The sequence below is a fragment of the Suncus etruscus genome, chromosome 1, assembly GCF_024139225.1.
Source record: "Suncus etruscus isolate mSunEtr1 chromosome 1, mSunEtr1.pri.cur, whole genome shotgun sequence".
Lineage (NCBI taxonomy): Eukaryota > Metazoa > Chordata > Mammalia > Eulipotyphla > Soricidae > Suncus > Suncus etruscus.
Window position 1 is genome coordinate 110,490,354 of NC_064848.1, and position 26,004 is coordinate 110,516,357.

Consider the following 26,004-nt stretch of genomic DNA (forward strand, 5'->3'; position numbering starts at 1 on the left):
AAACAAAAAACAAATTAACAAAAAAGAAAAAATAATAACAGCAGATATATATATATATATTTCTCATATAAATCTTTTTTAGAGCCAGAACACATACAGAGAGTAAGGCATTTATTTGTCTTACATGTGACCGAACTGGGTTTGATCCCCAGCATTCCATATGGTTCCTTGAGCCCACCAGGAGTGATACTTGAGTGTAAAGCCAGGAATAACCTTTGAGTACTGCCGAGTATGACCCAAAACCAAATTTTTTTTATTTAAACACCTTGATTACATACATGATTGTGTTTGGGTTTCAGTCATGTAAAGAACACCCCCCCTTCACCAGTGCAACATTCCCATCACCAATGTCCTAAGTTTCCCTCCTCCCCACCCGACCCCCGCCTGTACTCTAAACAGGCTCTCCATTTCCCTCATACATTCTCATTATTAGGACAGTTCAAAATGTAGTTATTTCTCTAACTAAACCCATCACTATTTGTGGTAAGCTTCCTGAGGTGAGCTGGAACTTCCAGCTCTTTTCTCTTTTGTGTCTGAAAATTATTATTGCAAGAATGTCTTTCATTTTTCTTAAAACCCATAGATGAGTGAGGCCATTCTGCGTTTTTCTCTCTCTCTCTCTTATTTCACTCAGCATAATAGATTCCGTGTACATCCATGTATAGGAAAATTTCATAACTTCATCTCTCCTGACAGCTGCATAATATTCCATTGTGTATATGTACCACAGTTTCTTTAGCCATTCGTCTGTTGAAGGGCATCTGGGTTGTTTCCATAGTCTTGCTATGGTAAATAGTGCAGCAATGAATATAGGTGTAATGAAGGGGTTTTTGTATTGTATTTTTATCTTCCTAGGGTATATTCCTAGGAGTGGTATAGCTGGATCGTATGGGAGCTCGATTTCCAGTTTTTGGAGGAATCTCCATATTGCTTTCCATAAAGGTTGAACTAGACGGCATTCCCACCAGCAGTGGATAAGAGTTCCTTTCTCTCCACATCCCCGCCAACACTGTTTATTCTCGTTCTTTGTGATGAGTGCCATTTTCTGTGGTTTGAGGTGGTATCTCATCGTTGTTTTGACTTGCATCTCCCTGATGATTAGTGATGTGGAGCATTTTTTCATGTGTCTTGGCCATTTGTATTTCTTCTTTGTCAAAGTGTCTGTTCATTTCTTCTCCCCATTTTTTGATGGGATTAGATGTTTTTTTCTTGTAAAGTTCTGTCAGTGCCTTGTATATTTTGGAGATTAGCCCCTTATCTGATGGGTATTGGGTGAATAGTTTCTCCCACTCAGTGGGTGGCTCTTGTATCCTGGGCACTATTTCCTTTGAGGTGCAGAAGCTTCTCAGTTTAATATATTCCCATCTGTTAATCTCTGCTTTCACTTTCTTGGAGAGTGCAGTTTCCTCCTTGAAGATGCCTGTAGTCTCAATGTCCTGGAGTGTTTTGCCTATGTGTTGTTCAATATGTCTTATAGCCAAAACCAAAAATTTTTTAAAAGAATTTTGTTTTAAATTAAATCTCAAAAACCAGTAGGCCTCATATTGGGCCAGTGAGATATATCAGAATGATACAATGTAAGCCTTATATGTTTAGGGCCTCATGTTCAACACCCGCACTGTATTACATTTGAACTCCTATGGGAATTAATTATGGCTTCCCCAAAAATTATTGGAGCAGCTCTTTTGAACCCGGTCATCACCAGGGCTAAGTCAAACAATCAGTAGTAGCCCATAATTAGACCAAGGACCTCTAGAAGTAGTCCTTATGCCTCACACATTGCTGGAGATTCCCCCAAATAATTTGACACCACTTTCCTATCTTGCATCCAATAAAAATTGAACAAAAATTAAATGATATGATTTCACTCATATTTAGTAAAGAGCTTCTTTATAATTAATAAAATTAAAAACAATTATAGAATCTAAGAACCTATAATGATTGCTGAAGGAATGTAAATTAGGGTGAGTAAATCCTGAAAGGATATCAGGTCAACTATATGTGGTGGATGACTACCACAAATTGGTGGGGGTATAAATATATTCTTTACAGATAGCAATTTATAAGACTGTACACCTAAAGCTCACATAATATCATAAACAATGTTACTTTGGGAAATAGTTTTATTATCAAGAAAATGTCAAAAATGTCAAATCTATGGTATTTCCAATTCCAAAACCTAAGATGAATAAGATTTTTAGAAAAATCATTGAAAGATATATTAGTGGGGCCAGAGAGAAATAGCACCGTCGTAGTGTGTTTGCTTCATATGTGGCTGACCCAGGATGGACCTGGGTTTAATTCCCAGCATCCCATATGGTACCCTAGCCAGAAAGGATTTCTTAGTGCAGAGCCAGGAGTAACCCCTGAGTACAGCTGAGTGTGACACCGAAAACAAAAACAAACAAAAAAGATATATTAGTGTTCAAAGGAGAATTGAGAGACAAAAACTAGTAGTGGGTGATACTCACCCCATAACCTAAGGTGTGAGGTGACGGAGAAGTTAGAACTTACAAAGGCCCTCAGGAGCTTTCTCAGGGCACAACCTCCCATATGTGCTTATTGTCACAGCAAGGAATTTTAGGAGAAGACAGAGTAAAGCAGAGAGATTTTATTTGGATAATATGAAGACTTTATTAATTTTTTAATTAAAAAGTAAAATGCTTTAATATTTTTCTCAAGCTAGGCCAGAGAGATAGCATGGAGGTAAGGCATTTGCTTTGCATGCAGAAGGATGGTTTTTTAAATCCCGGCATCCTGTATGGTTCCCTGAGCCTGCCAGGAGCTATTTCTGAGCATAGAGCCAGGAGTAACCCCTGAGCACTGCCAGGTGTGACCCCAAAACCAATAAATAAATAAATAAAGAAGTAAATAAATAAATAAAAATTAAAAAGTTAGATAAAAGAATATTTTCCTCAAGCCTATCTTATTTTTAGAAAGGAGTAGGGTTTGGGGGCCACACCCAGCTGTGCTCTGGGCTTACTTCTGGCTCTTCATCAGGGATCATTCCTGGACTCCAGAAACCATATGAGATACCTGGATCAAATGCAGGCCAGCTTCATGCAAGGCAAACAGCCTACATACTGTACTATTGCTCTGGCTTCTTTTTTCTAGATTTTTGTAAAAAAAAAAAAAATGTTTGTGCTCCTTTCTTACTTTTATCAAATATTTTTGTCTTTGTTTTATTTTTCTTTCATTTTATAACTATATTTGTGGTGCTGGATGGTGCCAATTATAAGCTGAATGTTTAGGGTTATTTCTGGTAGTATCTGTGCAATATTGTGGTGCTGGCTACTGAACTGATACTCTTGCCTACAAAGAATTTGCCTCCCAGTACTCTCATTTTTTTGGAAACCCTTTCAGCCTCTATTTCATATTTAGTGAAGTGGAGAAATGGGAGGGGTGAGGGCTCCTTTGTTGAATTTTAGAAGTTTCAAAAAGTCAAAACCAGCTCAGTACCATCAAAGATCTATCAATATGTATCAAGAGGAAGTTGAGCAGTCCTGCTTTATCAATACCCTAGCAATAAACCTCCAAGTGATAAACATCTAAGGAGGCCAGCTTTGGACACATGAGCCAAACATGCTCCATCTTAGTGGAGTTACCCTAAAACTACTACTATTAAGGGGTGGAGTGCCTATTTTTTCTTTTTCACAGGGCTCACTTCATTCGTGAGGATCTCCTATATTCCAATCTAGAAAAGTAGTCATGATTTTACTTGACAGGGCTCTCTCCTCTCTGGAGAAACCCACATTCACTTTGAATCAACCCAGGTTGCATATTCAGTACTGTGTATAGGCCCGTGAGCCTTATCAATAATGAACTCTGAGCACAACACCAGAAAGAAATTCTAACCTGAGCACTGCTGGATGTGGGCTAAAGGCCATAAAAGCAATTTTCGTGCAATGAATAAGTGCCTGGTGGAGTTTACAGGTTTTGGTAGTCACTCTGTCAGACTTATACTTCATTCTGAGATAAACTTGAAGATGAATTTTATATGTGACTAAATTGTTTTGCAGCTATATATGAAGAATTTATATCAATCAATAGTCTCAAACAAGCTAGTGTCACTCTAATATGTTCTTTAAAAATCTTATCTGATCCCACAACTTGACCCAAAAATAAAAAGATATGAGTAAAGAAGGGCATCATATTGGGGTTTGGGGCTCAAATTGAGGTTCTTGGAATTGAACTAGGGTGGATGCCTACATGGCAAACTCATTACCCTCTTCACTGTCTCTCTGGCCTAATTTTTTAAATTTAATTGAACACAAATTCTGGGTAGAATGAGAAGAAATCTGCTGAAAGGGTTCAATGGATTGAGTATTGGCAAAATAGCACTGAGGCAGAAGCTAGAGCCCTAACCAGTGGGATATCAGTCTGGGTTTTTTAATTACTTTAAATTTTTTTTCCTATTTTCTGAAGAACAGCAGGATTTATTATAGGAATGTAGGCATAGTTTCTATGTTTTCTGAGAAAAGGAAGGCAAGTTCTTTTAAAAGGCATGAGAGAAATTATGTGATCAGTTGAAGAAAAGAAAGTTTGAAGTATTTATTTGAGCAATAACAAAAAATATCTTACTGGAATAATGAAGAAGATATGACTGGAGTTTACTGTTGTTGTTTCTTTGATACATCTGGAATTATGGGTTATGCATGTTGACTGCTTATGGTTCTAGCTAACTCTGGGAATTGAGACTTGCTTTGACTAGAGGTCTAAGCTTCACTCCACTAACCCAACTCTCATTCCTGGATGGAAAAGACACAGAGTTGGTTGACTATCATGAGGAGTTCAAATGCAGAGGCCCTTAGTTTCCATGGAAGAGTTAAGACCTCATCTTTGTTTAAATTTTGTTCCCTCTCCTATCCTGCTTTTCTCATTTTCACTTTACTGACAGTTCTCTCCCAACAAAACCTTGTGCAAGAAAAGCTGTCATATAGACGTCTAGAAAACCCACTGTAGGATGGAAACTGCAGGACAGGTTTGGGAGTCAAGTTGAAGTTAAATGTCACAAATTTATATTAACCTTACTCCATGTGTATGTGAGCAATATTGATCAGTGTTCCAGTGATAGTTCAAAAGATAAGCTATTGATTGATTTAGTGTAACTTTTACCACTTAGGAGGAGGAGAATGATCATGGGGTAAAAGAATGTTCTTAAGAGAAGTATTTAACTAATGAATCATTAAAGTTAGAATGGATTAGAAAGAAAGGAAAGAGCATCAGGATGAGAGATAGAAGATAAAGTAACAAAAAAGGCAGGAGTTACTAATAGTTTTTAATGTATATATGTTTACAGTTACATAAACATTCACAGTATTGTGTTAATGTACTTTATTTTATTTATGATTTTATATGCATGTGTTTTATTATAAAACTTTGCATGAAGTGTATGAGGCTTATATTCTGAACCTTTTTTATTCTTCATTTAGCCAGCATTTATTTGAAGCAGCAGAGAGTTCCCCAATACAATAATGCTAATCAAATTTTTAATGAATCTAAATCCTTAGACCAATGAAGCATTTATTCTTAATGAGAAATATAATCAAATGAGAAGTATCACTTCCTCTTTCTTTGCCAGTCAGATCAAACAAGAAAAGATTCAGTATCAGTTTGGATTTCTTTTCCCTTCAGATCAGGGATTCTTAAAATATGGCCTAAGGCCCATCAGAAACTTGTGACACCATTCTTGATGGTCCAAAAAAAGATCCAAAGTTGGAATACCATTATTTTTAACAGTATGCCCTTTTTCTGAATATCTCCCTGTTTGGTAAGCTTTTGGTTTTATTTATTATTTAAGGTTCAGTGCTTTGATAATCAACACTAACTTCATAACTAATATTTGTATATTTTCCCAGTTTAATGACTTCACTTGTGATTTTATCTGATTTTACATCTGGTTGATGTAACTCAACTCTTGAGCATTTGAAAGGTTGACACTTGAAGCTTCCTAGGAGCTAGAATAATAATTAAGCCACTTTTTCACTTCCACCTAAATAATGGACATATTCAAAGACATTTGAGAAAATTAATTCTAGAGGGGCTCAATTAAATGTCATTTCCATTCAATGGAAGTTTAAAAAATCTCCAAAGAATCATCTATGACTATCACAAACCTTTCTTCGTGTATCACATTCAGGGTATGGACAGGGGGAACACTAGGTAACATTCTCTTCCTGATGAAGCAATTCAAATGGACTCTAGGGGCCAGAGTGGTAGCACAGTGGTAGGGCGTTTGCCTTGCATGTGGCTGACCCAGGATGGACACAGTTCAATCCCCTGCATCTCAATGGTCCCCAAAGCCAGGAGTGATTTCTGAGTGTAGAGCCAGGAGTAACCCCTGAGTGCTGCCATGTGTGGGTTCCCCCTCCCCCCCCAAAAAAAACAAAAAATAAATCAAATGGACTCTAAAATTTGATTGCATGGTTCTCATATATAAGTATATATATATGTATATAATATATATTATATATTAGTCCTCATCTATTATATATTATAATATTATATACTATAATAAGTATATATAATATATATTAGGAATAGACATAGGAAAATTTTCTTCAGACATTTTAGAAATCCCTGAGAGGTTAATTATGGAAGATGAATGAAAGTCAAAAAAAAAACTGAGTGATGTTTATCTAGAAAAAAATGTAGCATAAAATCTAGTAATTGTTAAAAGAACATAGAATTAGTTATATCATAAAATAATCAAATAGCAGTAGTGAATGAGTACATTGCATTGCACTAATTCAGACAGTATGTATGACGAACTCATTTCTGTTCTAAACAATATTCCAGGGATTTGGTACTGAAAAGGAAACTAAAATATGAAACTTATGGGGGCTGGAACAATACAACCTAAAGGTTAGGCACTTGCACTGCATGCATCTGACCTTGGTTCAATTCATAGTGCTCCATATGGTCCCTGAACCCACAGAGGTAATCCCTGAATATAGAGTCAGAAGTAAGCATTCAGCACCATAGGGTGTGGCCTCAGAAACAAAATAAAGAAATGTAAAGTGCAAAACTCTGCTCTTACAGTGTTTAGAGTTGAAAAGAAAGAACCACAAGATGTGGAAAATTGGAAAGCAAGATTTTAAACCACAAATACTTCTTACTACTACTCCCACAAATTCAGAACAAAAGACTCCACTACCTTCTGATATTTATTCATTTTTCATAGTACTCTAGCCCACATATATTTTGAAACATTAAACATTTTTTCCAATCATCTTTTACAGAGCAAGATCAACATACAAAATAATGCTCATTAGTTTTTCAAAGCAACTTTAAATAACTGAAACTCAATCATGAAAACTTTGTAATGGTGCATCTCCTGGTGATTCAATTTAAATATTACTAAATAAAAATAGTTTCCAAAACTACATAGAGTACAAAAATGTGGATATGTAAAACATATACTCAACTGTACAGGTGTGGGAAATAAAGAGAAATTACGTATTGTCGATATCAAGTTGACTTAGCAGTTAGACCACATGGTATCTCCTTAGCTCATCTAAAATGTTCTTTTGAAAAAAAGGAGCAAAACAAGTTGATTTTACCTATCTTTCTTTTTTTTTTTACCTGAATAAAGAAATTGCCCTTTCTAATATCTTGTTCTAGACAGAAGCAAAGAGGTTTGCATCAATAACTGCTCTGTGTTTTTAATATGTATGAAAAAGCAGTGAGTATAAAATCAAACCATTTTAATGTTCAATTATGTTAAATAGCCCCTATTTGACTTTTTTCCAAAATAAATCTAAGTAAATATTGATAAACAGTACAAAACATATCAATAATTTGTTGTCTGAGCTTGTTATTTAGAGGATTAAAATCACAGTTGAGAGAGCAAATAAATATTATAAGTTACACTGCATCGTGTTTGCCAAACTTCCTAAATTATTAGCAAATCCACAGAGTAAATGCAGCGGCAAAGCACAATCTGTTTCCCATGCAAATCTGAAATCCACTTACAAGGCATAACAGGATGTAGATGGGATTTCAGATATACAATTACTGGAGAATTATTGATTCACTATTTTTGTTTTTAAACAAGGTCATTCTGATGATCATATTGTAGGTTTATCCAAATTAAGCAAGAGTATATAAGTTTATTTTCTTCCATATGAAGAATTTTACCAGTTTGTTCAAGAATATGATGGTCGTAAAGCAGGTAAAACCCATCCTAGAAAAATTTCTAATTAAATGTCTAATACTTTCCTACATGAAGATTGGAGGTACAGATACAATGAGAGTTTTGAGGGATGAGATGATGTGTTTAGATGGTGAGGGTGAGCAGCACCTTAATTTGGTAGGAATTTAATTAAGAACCATAGAAGAAAAAAACTATTTGGAAGAACTATTATCAGAAGCAAGGATGAAAGTAATATTGACCTGAATCTATATAAGAGTAGAGACTGGAGAGAGCTGCATTAGTTGGCTTAAGAAAATGGAAGATTGAGATTTAATAGTGAAGGAATTAGGAGAGATGAAGGAAATGAAAAGAAAAAAAGAAGGCTAGCATCAAAATTAAGGAACTTTCTGTAATAGGACTACCTATACACGATGCCAATTATTTTATGCCTACATGTTGAGTCTTTTCATCTTCCCAGACCTCTATATTTAATTTCTTCAAACAAGCTATGTGGGAAGGAGTTTCTTTGTGAAGTGCTATTTTTGTTGTGGTTGTTTTTACTGTTTTGGTTTGACTGTGCTATTGGACTCCTGCCCTGTCCTTGAAATTAAAGATGGGTAGATTAACTAATATAGAATAGAAGGCTACATGAGCAGGAAAGTATCATAAATTAATCAGATACTCTTATAGTATCATGCCACTTAGGTAACCATAGATCTTACTTGTACAAAAATCCAAAATGGCTCCACAATAGCAACTGCTATTGTTCATTGTAAATGACTGGCAGAGTTTTGTTGATATGTATGTCAATTATAAATATTTAGTAATGGAAGTGATTTTTATCATGTTAATACTTTGTTACACAAATTTCTATAAATCCTAGAAAGAGTTTTGGGTTCATATTTTGTAATATGGTAATTTTAATGCTTGAAATCTGTCTTCAAGAGTGCCTTCAAGTCTTCATTGTCTATAAGTGGCAGAGAATTCCACTCATATGAGAGTTTTGTGCATAATTCAAGTTGGTTGGATTAAGTATGTGTTAAAACAGTTTTAAATTAAGTTTAAGATTAAATTGTGTGGAATATTAAATGTTCAAGTAAAAGAGAACTTTTAATCTCAGCTGTGAAGCTTCCTTGTGATTCAAAAAATTTAGGAAGAAGCAGTAAACTAGTTTGGTTTGCCTTCATGTTATCTCTTTAGTTAGCTTCTTTTCTAACCCACCTCCTCTCATTTGTCCTGATCCTCATGATTTTTCTTTGGATTTCTAAAGTGTAAATCAAAGAATGAGTCAAATTATCTGAGTTCAAATCCAACACCACACCTTACCCAATATTTTTCCTCTACCTGCTCAGTTGTCTCATTTGTAAAGTAGGTAAGAGGAAGGAAGGATGGAAGGAAAAAGGAAGGAAAGAAAGGAAGGAGTAGGAGAGTTGTATGAAGAAAAGGAAGGAAGGAAGGAGGAAGGAAGGAAGGAAGGAAGGAAGGAAGGAAGGAAGGAAGGAAGGAAGGAAGGAAGGAAGGAAGGAAGGAAGGAAGGAAGGAAGGAAGGAAGGAAGGAACGTAGGAAGGAACGTAGGAAGGAAGGAACGTAGGAAGGAACGTAGGAAGGATGGATAGAGGGAGGGAGGAGGGAGGGAGGGAAGAAGGACGGAGGGAGGGAGGGGGAGGGAAGATGGGGTCAAATTAGCTTGTTTGTTTATCTTAGTACATCTAAAGTACTCTTCATTTAAGTCATGACATAAGCCAGAATTTATGTGTTCAATAGTCACCTGTGGCCACTGATTCCCATTATTAGATAATAGGCCTTTAGGAGTTATTAAAAGGAAAACAGTGCTGTCACTATCTCCATGGTAAGCTTAAGAAGACACTGTAGAGAAGAGATGATTAGATTATCTGAGTCACACAGTGCGTTAGAGGGAATGTGAATAATTCTTTTGGAAATATATTCATGGGAAACTGAAAATAGGCAGAACTTTAAATTACATTTTAAAGACAAAAAAAAAGTTGAGTCATAAAGGCTTCCTTAAATTTAGTTCACTTAAAGAAGCTTTATGGAATGCCACTATTTTACCTTTCGTGTTTTGTTACCTGAAGACCTTCAAGGACCCAACTTGTTTAGCACCATCCTCAGGGGTCTCAAGCCTCTTTTACTCCACCTTGTCCTTATTTCTTTCATCAGTGTTTTTGAATCATTTTGCCACATTGACCTTCCTATTCTGCATAGCCTCCCATATGTAAAGCATTATTCCATCCTGAAGCACTAATTTGACTCCTCTCTGACCTTTATCTTTTCAATCTATCCTTCATAGTCTCTGAGGGCCCTATGTGCTCCCTAAAGGATTCTTGAAACAATGTTTGATTATGAACATTTAAACTTTAACTGCAAGAACAGTTTCTTACTGAGTGTTAAGGGTTAAAGTGCTTTCCATTGTGGAGAGAAGCCAAGAAGCCAACACTGAAATCATTTTTACATAATTTGGGTAAGCAAGAATGTACAATTTCTACCCACATCTCTTCCACAGGTTCACCAGGAAGTGAGGTTCTGAGGTGGTTTTGTTAAGAATCTATTTTCTCTATGCTGTTTTCAGTTCATTTATCTTCAAAGGAAGATGCTTTCGTCACTGAATCAGGAACAGGAAGAGATTAATTTTAAAGGAAAGCAAAAGAGAAAAGCCTAAACAGCCTGCTAATGATGCCATTTTCCCACTTCCTGCTCTTGATGTATTGTGAATGATGGGGCAAGCTCCAGCTCTAGAAATTCATGTTTTGTGGTAAAAAGCCATTTCAATGCCTTGCAAAGCACGACTACAGGTGCAGCTACTGAGTAAACAGTACCAGCTGCTCCTTGGCTGTAGTTCCTTAAAGAGAAATGAAAGAGCAAAGCCAGGTTTGGAGGTAATACAGAATCACAGAGAGGACAGCAGTGAGTTTTCCCCAACTTTGGCCCTGTTTCTAAGATCTTCACTGTAGAACAGCATGCTCACAAAGAGAGTGCATCACACAAAGGCTGAATTTCAGAGCTAGTCTGCCCTACTCGATGAAGTGATTCTGTGGGAATGTCCTGGAAGTCATTGTTACTTAGCCAGGAAAGTCGTCCCAAATTCACATATTAAAAGCTTTAGTGGCTGGCTTGGGATATGAAGTGAGTATCTAAAAGTATAAACTAGTCACATAAACAGTGAATTCCTATAATTTGTTTTAAAAATCATATTCTCATGGAGCTAAATGAACTCATGGGTGTTTCTTTCATAAGTTAAAACATAAATTCATTTCAGTGTGACCAGCTTATCATTTTAGAAAAGGACTACTGTACAGACTCTGCCCGAATAAAGGGGAATATACTGTAGCAATCTGTTTGGTCTACTCTCATCAGTTGACACCTTTTTATGTATCTTATATCATGAACTGCAGAGTGTTATACCAAGGATCAAGAAATGAACTGTCATGTGGTATAAACAGCAACTAATAACAAAACTATTGGTTTTAATATTGCTTCTGAATCATCTTGCACATTTTATTACTTCATTTGACATTTTGAAACTTTTCATGAATTATGGAGAATTTTTATTAGATTCAGTCAATGGTGGCAGAAGCTCTCCGTGAAACTTACATTTTGGGATTTTTTTTACATACATATAAAATTCTAAACCTCATGACTGCCCTTTTGTAATGTCATAGTAAATACTGTGGGACTGTGATAACGTCACTTGGGAATGCAAAACAAATGCTGAGGACATTCAGTGGCATGTTGTGTATTATCTCTCGAAGACAATTTATTAGTGTTCTAACCAACACTTGCAATACAGTTTATTCCAGTGCAATTGGCTCTGTGGTTACTGTTCTCGTGCTGGCAGTCACTTCATACCCATCGCTTTTATTTTCTGTCAAAACAAGGGTACAGAAAGACTCAATGAAAAGGTAAATAAAATGCCAGGGCACATTTCATTTGTAAATGAAGTCAAGCTTTATTTTAAAGTGAAATTGTTTTACACAAACAGCCTTGACCCTGCTTTAAGCATCATTTTCTTCTTAAAAATTAATATATTCTGAAGGGGAGGAGCTGTTGCAAATTATTTCTTCTCATGCTTGATTTCTCATCTTCAAATTGCAGAATGCTTGATGGGTGGATTTGTAGAATGTAGAAAGGGTATGTCCTTCTATTTCAAGGAGTTTTTTTTTTTAATGCATAATTTTTTTTATTTAAACACCTTGATTACATACATGATTGTGTTTGGGTTTCAGTCATAAAAGGAACACCACCCATCACCAGTGCAACATTCCCATCACCCAAGTCCCAAATCTCCCTCCTCCCCACCCAACCCCCGCCTGTACCCTAAACAGGCTCTACATTTCCCTCATACATTCTCAATATTAGGACAGTTCAAAATGTAGTTATTTCTCTAACTAAACTCATCACTCTTTGTGGTGAGCTTCCTGAGGTGAGCTGGAACTTCCAGCTCTTTTCTCTTTTGTGTCTGAAAATTATTATTACAAGGGTGTCTTTCATTTTTCTTAAAACCCATAGATGAGTGAGACCATTCTGCGTTTTTCTCTCTCTCTCTGACTTATTTCACTCAGCATAATAGATTCCATGTACATCCATGTATAGGAAAATTTCATGACTTCATCTCTCCTGACAGCTGCATAATATTCCATTGTGTATATGTACCACAGTTTCTTTAGCCATTCGTCTGTTGAAGGGCATCTTGGTTGTTTCCAGAGTCTTGCTATGGTAAATAGAGCTGCAATGAATATAGGTGTAAGGAAGGGGTTTTTGTATTGTATTTTTGTGTTCCTAGGGTATATTCCTAGGAGTGGTATAGCTGGATCGTATGGGAGCTCGATTTCCAGTTTTTGGAGGAATCTCCATATCGCTTTCCATAAAGGTTGAACTAGACAGCATTCCCACCAGCAGTGGATAAGAGTTCCTTTCTCTCCACATCCCCGCCAACACTGTTTATTCTCATTCTTTGTGATGTGTGCCATTCTCTGGGGTGTGAGGTGGTATCTCATCGTTGTTTTGATTTGCATCTCCCTGATGATTAGTGATGTGGAACATTTTTTCATGTGTCTTTTGGCCATGCGTATTTCTTCTTTGTCAAAGTGTCTGTTCATTTCAAGGAGTTTTGTGTGTACTTAAAGGAACCCCGACTCACAGGTAATCTCCCTTACAAAAATAAACACTATAGAAGAAGCCATGGTGTTTCCTGTGCTGCTCCACACAAGATGAGCCCCTGAATTTTCTCATTGGCACAAATAAATAGTATTTCTGTAAGCAAGTTTTTAATTATAATAGGTTATTTTCCTCATTCTATAGTAGAGAATATTCCTATGTCCTCTAAGGTCCTGCTTCTAACACTTTTTGTTTCACTCTGATTTTACTGTGCTTTTGCTATAGATTATTGACTAAAGAATGCTATTGATATTCACCTGGCAAGGGATACCATGATTATAAAGGTGATTTTTCAGAGTGATATGTATCCATTCCACTCCAGATGTGCCGACCCCTGCAATTTCCCCATGTGTGGGAAACTTGACTGCATAATTTGTGGTATTGGGGGACAGTATTCATGCTCTCCCCTGGGAAATAAAGAATGCTATTTGTACTTTGGTGTGTCTGTGCCACACCAATATCATAGCAGGTTACTGAGTTATATTCCTATTCTACTCCTATTACTCCATCTAAATATGTAGGTCCTGTGAATGTTTCAAATATTTTTGGTTTGTGGATTGAAGGGCATCTGGATGGGTTTCTGATAACTAGCCAATTCAAGGATACATGTCTGGGAGCTATGAATTGTGATGGATGAAGGCTTTGTCATAGTCTTGCACAAAAGCTATGCTCTGAAACTGTCTGCAAACTGAATGTTATTATAAAAAGAATGTACTGAGCAGCCTGTACTGCCAGATGGGCATATCTAGGAAAAATAAAATTGAGAAATTTCAGCTGATGATAAAAAGCATTTCAAATTAAATAGATTGGATTTTTTTTTTTGCTTTTGTTGCTGGTTTTTGTGAAAGATTTTGGTGAGATCTTAGTCAAAAACATGTAAGCTTGGTTGAGGTCTATGTAGGGAGCCTTAAACTCCTCTAGTTCCATAAAGCTTTTAGGCCATTTATCTAGCAGTGGCTCTAGGTAGAATTGAGAGGTGAACATGAAGGTCTATTGCAAGGACACTCTCCTCATTAAAATTTCTTCTCTTCAGGATTCTGTGACTGATTTGGCAATCTCTACCAGGAGTGATCCAAGTGGCTTTCACCTCAATGGTTTTCACTTCATTACTCTTGGCTTTCTCAGGGAATTGTTTAATTGGGTTACTATTGTCTCACTGGCAGGCACCTACCAAAATCATTCTCTCTAACTCGGGGTAGACCTATTAAGCAAATGCAGCCCCTTGACCAATTCAATCCTTTATATAAACATAAACATGATTCTGGGTCCATTTGTTTTTGCTGTGTTCTTTTATTTAATATATTCAAAAAATTATTACATAGTTGGCATAGTTGATCATAATACATTTGTCTCCAGATAAGTTAAAACAAAGTTATTGAAAAAAATAGAAGAAAAAAATAAAAAGAGAAGAAAGTATAAAAAGAAAGAAAAGTAATAGAGTAGCAAGCATATTTGTGAAAATTATTGTACCTCCAAGAAGACATTAATACAATGGCAGAAGGATTAGTAAGTGCTTATTGTTAGCTGCTCTTATGTTAAATTAATGTCCTTATAGAGATGACAATATTAAACAAATAAAGTTGTCCAAAGATTCAAAGCACTATTAATGTACTATGACTTTTAGAGGTATGTACTATACTGCCTGGCCTTCTAGAAGAAGGTGGGAGGGTGCCTACACTTGCTCAAAAAAGCCCTAATGATATTAGAAAAAATACCTGGTAAACCTGAAGTTTGGTCAGATTGGTGTCTCTGAACTGTAGAGGGTCATTGTTGAGGCAGGGCCATTGAGGAAACAGTGATTCTGGGTAATGAGGCAGCAGGTGTGGCTTCAGCTTGGCAGGGGCTTGGCCCATTCTCTCCTCTTAAGAGGCCCAGCTTTCTACTGCATGGGCCCATGTACTCATGATCTTTCAAGACTTTATTTACATCTCATTCAAGAAAAGAGTGGATTTAGTGTATTAGAATAAAAGAAAGCAAGAAAAGGCCATTCTTGATCACAGATGACTTGTGGACACCTAGTATTTTATGATTACTAGACATATTCTTGGTTCTTTAAATAGAAGATTATCAACATTTAACAAATGTTTTAACACACAGTGACATTTAACACATAGTTTCCAGAGCAAGTAGCCAGAGGGGAAGAGTGTGAGGACCAAAGGCAGACCTAGCTGATGTACCTAAATATACTAGACTGGCAGCCCACCCTCACAGGTTAGAGTCCATATCCAGGGACACAGCTTCCTGAGTAGATGGCTGCTTACTTGATCACAAAATAATCTCCCACCTACATAAGCTCCTTTGAGACCTCCTGGGGAGTGGGGGGAATACTGAAAATAAGCTCTGGAAAAACTTACATTGAGACTACAAAAGGAACCTTGATAAAGCACCTCAAAACCCCGCCATGCCTTGTGGGTGAAGATTGCAATCCTGCAGACCCAATCAGAAGTAAGGCCTATATAATTAGTCTGAAATAAGCATCAGAGTAGCAGTGTTTAAGATTTTCAAAGAGCTCAATGGAAACAATGGAATGTACTACAAATAAAATACAAGAGGATATGATAGCAAACATGACAAAAAGTACAAACAGAAATGTCAGATCTAAAAAGCTTTAAGGGAAATAAAATTTTCATTGGAAAACCTCTCTAGCAAAGTTACAGCTGCTTAGAACCAAATCAATGAACTCAAAGAAAACATGCAAAAATCCTCCAAACAACAACAGAAGATGGAGGGAAAAAGCTTCAAAATAAAAAGATGACAGTACCTCTTTGAGATGAACTCAAGATAATAACGTAAGAATCATTGAGTTCCAAGATATTCAGGAAGAAAAGCCCTAGGAAGAAACAATAGTCAAAAACATCATTGCTGAGAAATTTCCAGAATTTGAGAATGCATGCACCAAATTCCCGGAAGCCAGAAAGTACCAGCTAAAAAGACACCCAAAAAACCATATTTGTGCTTCATTTACTTACAATTGATTTATAACAAACACTCCTTAATTCATTAATCTTATCACTTTTTCTATAACAGAACTAATAATTATTTCAAAGAGCACATGTGTATATGCAATGTCTCTGAATGATTCATCAACTACAGTTTACCAAACCGTTGGAACTCACTGGATTTTCAATAGACATCAGAAAACTTTCTAGAAGTTTGAAGTTAACTTCTGGGCTTCATTTAATTCTTCTGTTAGTGAATAACTTCAACTTCTATCAAAGGAAGCAATCAAAGAATAAGATTGTTTACCTATTAAAATTTTCCTTCCATCCTAAGATTTGTACTTTCCCCCACTTGGCTTCTTATTAAAACTACTTTATTCAGAAAAAATAAAGTGAGTCTATGGAGCTTCCCTAGTTCAAAAATGCATTTATGGGCCTCCTGTGTTCTTTGTAAAATAGAAAATATCTCTATTCAAAAGAAAGATGACTTTGGCCCAGGATCCTTTCCAGAAATTTTTGTAGGGTAACTACTTATGTGAAGTACTTGGTTCAAAATGGCTTATTTCATAGGCCAGAGAGATAATTTAATGAGTAAAATTCTTGCCTTACAGACAGCTGACCTGGACTCAACATCAGAATCCTATATATAATCTCCGAGTTCCCACATACTACTCCCTACAGCCCCACTAATAGGAATCCCTGAGCACAGAACCAAGAGTAAGCCCTTAGCAGCATCAGTGAATAGCACCCCTCCGAAAAACAAAAAGGCATTTCTCTCTCTTTTCTTCGCCAGGTTTTCTTCTTTAAGAATGTGCAAAACCCTAAAGAAGAGTAAATTCACATTTATGTAGGACTATCCAACTTGGATGTTCTTTAGGTAAGAGACAAGTAAACTCTATCTTAATAGCAGAGAGGGGTGAGGCTTCCCCATGCCCAATAGGAAATTCGTTTGTAGGACTGGGCTGTTGGTTTTCTGGGCTTCAGATTTTCTATCAGCTGATGGCAGCAAAGTGTCTAATGTCTCAGAGGATGTGTTTCAGTGATGATGTTTTGTGGCTGAGAGAGAAATTTTTATGGGGTTCTTTCTGACCCAGGCACAACTTTAGAACTAGGTGGTATCTACAGCTTTCATGTCTGCAGACTTGTAGGCACCTGCTGCTTCTGCTTCTAGTTCTCAGCTAGTTCTCAGCTAGTGAGCCCACTTTGGTGTGTTTTGTTTTCTTGGTTTATGGAGTTTTGAAAGTAGCATAGAGTGTACCCCACCGTGGGAAGGAAATATAGGGTAAACTGGCACAAAGCTGTCTGCTTGGTGATAGGCAGGCACAACTGAATTTTTTTTTTGGGCTTCTGATCAGGGAGGAAGGAGATGAAGAGCTTACATCACAGACCAAGAATCTCTCAGCTAATAATTCAAGACATGGAAACGATAACTCATTTTAAAGTGTGCGTCTGTTAAATGAAAACATGATACTACAGTTATTTATTAGGCATTCAATAGAAACCTTCGTGACCCCTTCTTTTATTGTAATTCTCACAACAGCACCTGGGTGTCATATGCTCTACTTAACTCTGTTTATATAAATAGAAAAATGGAAACATCACAAGATGAATAAACTGTAAAAAATGACACAGGTAGCAAAGTGGCAGAGCTTGAATTAAAACCTAACACATGCTTCAAAATGCAAGCTTTAGAACTTGAGGCGATTGATGATTGGGTTTTAAGTCTTAGGCAGATTCATGGTGGAGGACAGCTGAGAGAGGGCCTTGAGAAAGTAATGAAAACCAGAATTGCCAGCCAGCAAAATTTGAGTAAGAAAGAATGGGTTTCAAATTAATCTCACTTGACTTAAAGACCATTTGTCTTTCCTTGTATTTTTTCCTCTTTTTTTTCTGGTAAAATGAAATAACTTTTCTTTCATTCATTTCTTAAAGTTTTCTTCCATCTTCAAGAATGTCCCATTGTCTTCTTTGATGCTTTTCAAGAATAATATGTCTCGGGCCATAGTGGGTAGGGTGTTTTCCTTGCACAAGACCACCTGGAACCAACTCGGGTTCTATCCCATGTCCTCTGTGTTCCCCAGAGAATGCAAAGAGCATTTTTGTTTATTTGTTTGTTTGTTTTTTGCCAGGAGCAATACTGAGAGCTTAGGCAGGAGTAACCCTGAGCACTGCCAGATGTCACCCCCCCAAAAAGCAAAAATTAAATGAATAAACAAACCAAAATTAAAGAATAATACATACAATGCCATACTCAAAATTCTTCGGTCTCCTCTTAGGAATAGGAGGGAAAAGGGATAAAATAGAAAATGGAATAAATTATCTTTTTAGTTTTTCCATAAGCTTTTATTCTCTACTCATAGAAAAATATGAGAAATTTTACTACTTAATAAAAAGAAAGATAAGGACTGAAAAGTTTCTCACTCCATTTTGGAGGATGTTGCAAAACCCAGTAAAGCATTTACCCTGTATCCATACATCTCTACAATTAATGTGTAATGCTATCAGCACTTTGTCTTTTCTGAGAGCTAGAAGAATGTTTTATTTATTTGCCTTTGGTACCAGGCACTAAACATATGCACTAAATTATGTAACACATAAGAATCACACTGTACATATCCCTATTCTAAAAGACTTTTCCTTTCACTTGCTGGTAAATGAAGATTTTTGTGTCATCATTAGATTTCAGTGTATGCTTATAGTTTTCCTCAGTAGGATCCTTGTATTTAACTTTACATATTCTTATCAGTATATAATAGTTGCAGTTTGCTTACTTGTCATAATATATGCCATTTTGGAGAGGCTGCTGTTGTTTTGTTTTGTTTTATTGTTATTAGGACACACCTGGCAATGCGCAAAGCTTGCTACTGGCTGTGAACTTGGGAGTTATTCCTGACAGTGATCTGAACACCATATAAGATGCCAGTCATCAAACTAAGGTTAGCAACATGCAAGGCAAGCATCCTAACCACTGTTTTATCTCTCCAGTCCCTACTGCCATGGCTTAAGCTAGTAATTTTTTTAACAATGCACAGAATATATATCTGAATTCAGCAAAAACTTCTAATTTGCTATACAAAGTTCTTAGTCTGCAGTCTTGTTTTAGTCTAATTTTTTAATCTGTTTCTGAAAATTAAAGGGAACATGCAAAAGCAACTGAACTATTATATCCTAATCCATTTGCAGTATGATATTGATCATTATATTTACATAAATGAGATGTAATACAAAATGATTTGAAAAGAGTTTTAATGATTGATCAAGTAAAAACCATTCTACTTAGCTTTCTATAAGCCTAACTTGTGAAAAGCTTTCACATTTTAAATTTGTTAGGAGTCTAAATCAATTGCATTCTGACTCAAACACTGGTGCAAGGACAATAAAATCAAAACAAAAGCTAACTTCTAGATTGGATTCCCTCTTAACATGCTGGAGGCCTATGTTCAATCTCTGATAGTACATGATCCATAGCATTGTCAGGATTAAATACCAGCACGGAGCTACAAGTAGCTGCCAAAATCACCAAAACAGGGCTGGAGAAATTTTATAGCATGTAGGGTGTTTGCCTTACACATAGCTGACCTGGACTCAATTTCTGGTACTGTGTATGGTCCCCTGAGTCCCACCAGAGCCTCTACGTGCAGAGCCAGAAGCACTGCCGAGTGTGACCCAAATCCCCCCCCACACACACACAAAACTCTACTAAAGCAAAACTAAAAACTTTGAAATATCACTATTCTCTCTTTGCCTCATGTTGCACTATTGTCTCAGCCAAGTTTCTACCAAGACAAATCATTATTGCTTACACCATCCTGGAAAGTACTTAAAATAAGACAAAAAATACTACAGGTAGGTTTTTATGCTATTCAGATTGGTAAAACCTTTACTAGCTGTCAGAATAATGGTAACCCCCCCCCCCCATAAACACCCTATCTGTATTTTCCTGAGGCTGGACAAGCAAATTAATGTCAGGCAAATTAGTAGGGGGAAAAAGTCAAAAGTTAGCAATGTGTATGTGGACAATGACATGACTATAAAGGCTCTATATGTTCACTGATAAACCTGTACTATGAATCACCTTCTAGGTCATTAGAGGAAACAGAGATTGTTTGTTCCCATAGGAAAAAAAGTCAAAGTTTCAAGTATAAGAGCCTCTTATACATAAAGTAGAGGGGCAAAGAAAGAGGAAGGACTTCACTTCTTAACCTCCAGGACCTTCCGTTGTTCTGAACTCAGTTAATGAACTTTCTTTAAGAAATCCTAACAATTTCTCTGAGGTCGATAAGGCCTTGATAGACCTTAGTTCTGCATAAAAGCGTTTCCTCTAAAGTTTGTTTAAAAAGTCTTTCTGACCCTTTTTGAAATCCACCCTAGACTTTTCATTAAATGGAAAGATTCAGGGAAAATATTAATTGCCAAAGAAATAGGAAGCTTATTAAATAAAATGATCATTCAAGTAGTTTGAAGGTTACAATCATTAAATCATAGACACAGTAAGAAATCATCATTTGCTTCAATTAAAGGTAGAATGTCTACAAGTGTATAATAGTAAACAATTCCTTTCTTTTAGTTGTTAAGGTCTTAGAGGAAGAAAAATGTTTCTCTAAAATGAGATTTTCATATATTAGTTAGCACACTGTGTTCATAGGTCTCTAGCTGATAGTACCATTAATAAGGGAAATGATTAAATTAATAGATGCATATTATATCCTACATTATAATGATGATTTAAACTGCATGTTAGGTACAAGAAACTGGAGTGAGGGCTTATTAATTGGATCACATGTTTAGCATCCACCAGAGAACTCCTAATGTGACTGGGTCTCCATTAGCAATGGACCTGAAGACCTCTATCACCAATCCCCTGCACACCTCTAAGCAACATTAGGTAAAAGCTTCTTACATTAATTTTAATTTGGAGAAGGAAAGAGAGTGGACTGGATAAAACACATGTTCTGCATGCGGGATGCTCAGGTTCAATCACTGACACAGCATGATTTCTCCCAAACACTTCCAGGAACAACCCCAGGGAAAGAGCCAGAAATTACCCCTTAGCACAGTAAGGTGTGACATCCACCAATTTTTATAAATTAAAAATAGAAATACCTGAGGCATATAGATATTTCAGTAGGTAAAGTGTTTTCCTTATTTAATTCCCAGCACCATGTATATGTCCCCCAATCATTGCCAGAAGTGATCTCTGAGTATAGAGCCAGAAGTAACGCCCAAGAACTTCTGGGTGTGGTTCCAAAACAAAACAAACATTTTAAAATATAAAATAAGGCCATATATTTACTATATATCTATATAAAGATAATACAGTGTTTAGGCACTTGGCCTTGTACATGGTTAACTCAGGTTCTGTTCCTGACATTGCATATGAGTCCTTAAGCATTGCCAGGAGTAAACTGAGCACAGAACCAGGAGTAAATTCTGAGCACTGTTATGGACCAAAATTCTACAAAAATCAAATAAAAATAAATTTAAAATATAACATAGTATGTAGCATAATACAGTAAATATCAATAAAAAGTCATCAGTTGGGGCCGGAGAGTTAGCATGGAGGTAAGGCATTTGCCTTGCTTTCAGAAGGACAGTGGTTCGAATCCCAGCATCCTATATGGTCCCCCGAGCCTACCAGTAGTGATTTCTGAGGGTAGAGCCAAGAGTAACCCCTGAGTGCTACCAGATGTGATGCCCCCAAAAAAGTCAGCAGTTGGTATAAAAATAATTGGTATAAATTTGGTAGTGTGTCTATTCCCACGCTGAAACTTTCTCATATGAGGAATACTGAGTAATTCCACCAAAGGCCATTAATTAGAAAAATATTACTAACATAAAATATTAATATGTGAGCAAGAGCAATAATACAATAGGCAAGGTATTTGCCTTGCACACAGCTGTCTTGGATTCAATTCCCACCATTCCATATGATCCCCAAACCTGCCAAGAATGACCCCTGAGCATAGAGCCAGAGTAAGCCCTGGGAACAGCCAGGTAGACCCAAAACTTAAAGTAATTTTTTAAATAATAAGATATGTATTTTTATGACTGAAACCTAACTACAAACATGTTTGTAATTATGGTGCTTAAATAAAGATATTATAAAAATAATAAAATATTCATGCGTTCACTCTAAACAATCAAAAATGCATAATTATCAGTCAATAGTGAAGAGCTATATTTCATATTCTCCACTAAAATTCTACCAATCAATATTTTTAGGAACCATCTTTATTTATTTTTGGTCCTGAATTTTATAACTAGAAACAAAATATGAAGGGAACAGTTTTACTTCTGTCATTTAAGCATGATTAATTAAAATATGAAAAGTTTTATTTATATAGTCTTGTATTATTGAATCTGAATATCAAAAGGTTAGGAAATTCATTAATATCAAAATTATCATGACTTCTATTTTTGTGAGATCAATGATTAGCTATTTTTCACATAGAAAAATCTTTTTACATCTGACATTCTTTGCAAGGCTTTCATAGCCTTCTTTTCAACTAATAGCTTGTGAGATTTAGCCAAATTTAGCTAATGCCAGATTAATGATATTTGTGGGAGGTTTTGTTTGTTATTTTCTTTGGATCATACCTGAAAGTGCTCAAAAGTTACTCCTGGCTTTGCACTCAGGTGGTGATTGGGGGATTGAACCCAGGTCGGGACTGCCAGGGATTGAATCCAGGTCAACTTCAAGGAAAGAACCCTATACCTTCTGTATTATCCCTCCAGCCCCTTGATATTTTTTAAATTAAAATTTTAATATTAAGCCCATTATCTTATGTGAAATATGATTATCAGATTTTTGAAAAGAATTTTAACTCACTTTTTTAGGACCTTAAGCTTGAAAGATGTATGATTTTATTTTAAATTCTCAGAAATTTTAATATTTTAAATAAAATTTTTATATTTATATTTATATTTTAATAAAATATAAAAGTTCATAAAATATCTAAATACTTCAAACAAATATGCTTTTTATTCTTTGATAATTTTCTTATAAATCTTAACTTTTACTGAAACCAATATACTCTTCATTCTTATTCCCCACACACACTCAAAAGAGGTAAATGCATCCAATACCAGTTACTTATGAAGTAAATACATATCAATGTTATCGTCCTTATATTTTTTATTTTTTTAATTTGTATTTTGATCATAATTGCTTACATATCTTTCACAGTAGTATTTTAGGTACATATTAACATTGAATCAGGGGAATTTGTCTTCCCCCCATCCAAGTTCCCTTTCTGTAATTCATATACCCCACCATAGCACCCCAGGCTGCTAGAGTAGGTGGTCCCCTCTTTGTCTAGCTTACTATTAGTGATCATATATCTGTTTGGTCCTGGTACCCTCCCTTGTTTCCCCCTCTATTTAAGAGGTGGAGCTAGATAAATCGAGTTATGTGGTTTTGTTTGAAGGAAAGAAAGGAATAGAATGGACACAAAATACGAATAAATAAATAAATAAATAAATAAATAAATAAATAATAAAAAGAAGTCAAATATGCTTAAAATAGGCGGAGTCCTTAGAGGCTTTCAATCTCAGTTTGAGAGAGGACATGAAAAAGGTAATTGAAACACCACAACAATCAGAAAGAAATATCAAATTAAATATCCAGCAATAAAGACAAGCACCACACAATAGTCTCAGTTCTGAAATCAAATCATGCCAGAGTACAAAAAGAAAAAGATAAGATAAAATAAAATAAAATTGGAGACATCAACTTCAATATCTACACCAAAATAAAGAAGTCAAAAAATCAATCAATAATTAAATATATAAGTGGATAAAAGGATTATTTTGTGCTTTTTTTTTTCCTTTTCCCCCCTGCATAAGCACAGCAACTATTGGGGACATTATAGAGGGAATTCCCTTGGCCTAAGAGATACAGGGTTTCTCCACCCCTGAAGTGTACTGTCTTGGGATTAGCTATAGACTCCTTGCATGATCAAATTTACTCTTCCCTCTGTGCTTTTATGGTGTATGGAAGACTTCTGCTTCATCATGGATGGTAAAATCAGACCTCTGGATCTAGAGATCTTGGTGTCTGTACAGCTCAAGGAATGGAGCTTATGATGAAGTCTTTCTTTGTGGTTCTAGCAGTTCTGCTTCTTCAGTGTCGCTTTAATCCATCTTCTGTAGTTGATGATGGTCTTGGTCATTATGCTGCTCCTAGGATGGAGCCTGGGATAAAGTCTTTCGTTATGTTTTCCGGAAGACCCGTTCATTTGGGATTGTCTCAGTCAGACCTCTGGAATTGGAGTTCTTGTTTGTTGAACAAATCGTAGACCAAAAGCTAGGCTAGTTGTTGTTGTTGTTGTTGTTGTTGTTGGTCCCGTGATGCATACTGTCCAGTCCTGGTTGTAACATCCAGTCATCTTTAGACTTTTGCACAGATCAAAGGGTGACATGTTTTCTGATTTTGTCTTATCATTGGCTGATGAGGAAGGACAACTTGCTCTTAGATCAAGTTGTTCCCATTTCCTTGTTGTCAGGTTATCAATTTAGAACTGGCGCATAAATTTTAATTTTTTTGAAATAATTTCCTTATTTAAGTACCATGGCTAAAATATATTTGTAGTTGGGTTTATGATTTTTGATTTCTACGACTAGAAGAAAAGTATATGAGTTAAGGAGCTTGTCTTGCAATCAACCTGGTTCTCTCCCTGATACCATATATGTTTCCCTTCTCAGAACTACCAGGAATTATTTATACTTTTTTTTTCCTTCCTAGGCTCTGGAGGTGGCTACACTAAGTACACCAAGCATTGCTCGGGCCTTACATGAGGCTCTACATTCAAATATCACTCCTGGAGGTGCTAAGGGGATCTTCTGTAGTGCCAGGATCAAAATAGAGTTGACTTGTGCAAGGAAAGCTCCTTAAACCCTGTAAAATCTCTCTGATCCCTGCTTTTTTCTCAACAGATAAAATCTAGTCTTTATACTTTATTTGTATTCCAGTTTTGCTTGCTAATTTATTAATCTATAGTTGGTTATCTTTAACTTTTATATTCCTTATAATTTTAGAAAATCATTATATTTCTTCTCACTCATATACAGAATATTAACAAAGAAAATGACTAAACCATCCCCAATTGCAAACAAACCTTGAGGCATGATCAATAGGATTAGGAATTTAGGAAGCTATTGGGAAGAGAAGAGAAAAGGACCATGAACTAATGGTGGAAAAATCTTGAAACACTGGTGAAGGGATTGGAGTAGTTAGCTCTAAATTGGGAAAAAATGACTTCAATATTACTGTGAACTATGATACCTCAATCAAAAGCAAATTAAATTTAAAATACTAAAATTTATTTCACTTTGGTTTGGTTAGGTTTTTTGGGCCACACCCGGTGACACTCAGGGGTTACTCCTGACTATGTGCTCAGAAATCGCTCCTGGTTTGGGGAACCATATGGGATGCCAGGGGATTGAACCACTGTCCATCCTAGGTCAGTGCATGCAAGGCAAATGCCCTACCGCTGTGCCACTGCTTTAGCCCTCATTTAAGTTTCTTTGATTTCCATGACGATCTTTCATATTTCTATTCTAAACTCCTTATCTAGAGGTTAATCAGATGGTTGGTATTTTGGGGGTCATCAGAGCTATCATTTTCATTCTCTGTACATGGCGTTTGCCTGCAAGTTTTCCCCATTGTCACGCTTGTAGTGTGATTTTTTCTGCGTGTTGTGGTAGTGATCATTAGTTAGAAAGAGCGTGCAGGGGCAGGAGAGATATGGAGGAAGTCA

General features: G+C 36.1%; 1 protein-coding gene and 1 non-coding gene across 3 annotated transcripts in view; both read left to right on the forward strand.

Annotated features, from left to right (window-relative positions):
* MAGI2 (membrane associated guanylate kinase, WW and PDZ domain containing 2) overlaps window positions 1-26,004 on the forward strand; it is a 1,487,205-nt gene that overhangs the window by 1,066,228 nt on the left and 394,973 nt on the right. The window lies entirely within an intron of this gene.
* On the forward strand, window positions 13,557-13,717 carry LOC126033500 (U1 spliceosomal RNA). Its single transcript, XR_007504458.1, has one exon. It is a non-coding gene; the product is annotated as a U1 spliceosomal RNA (small nuclear RNA).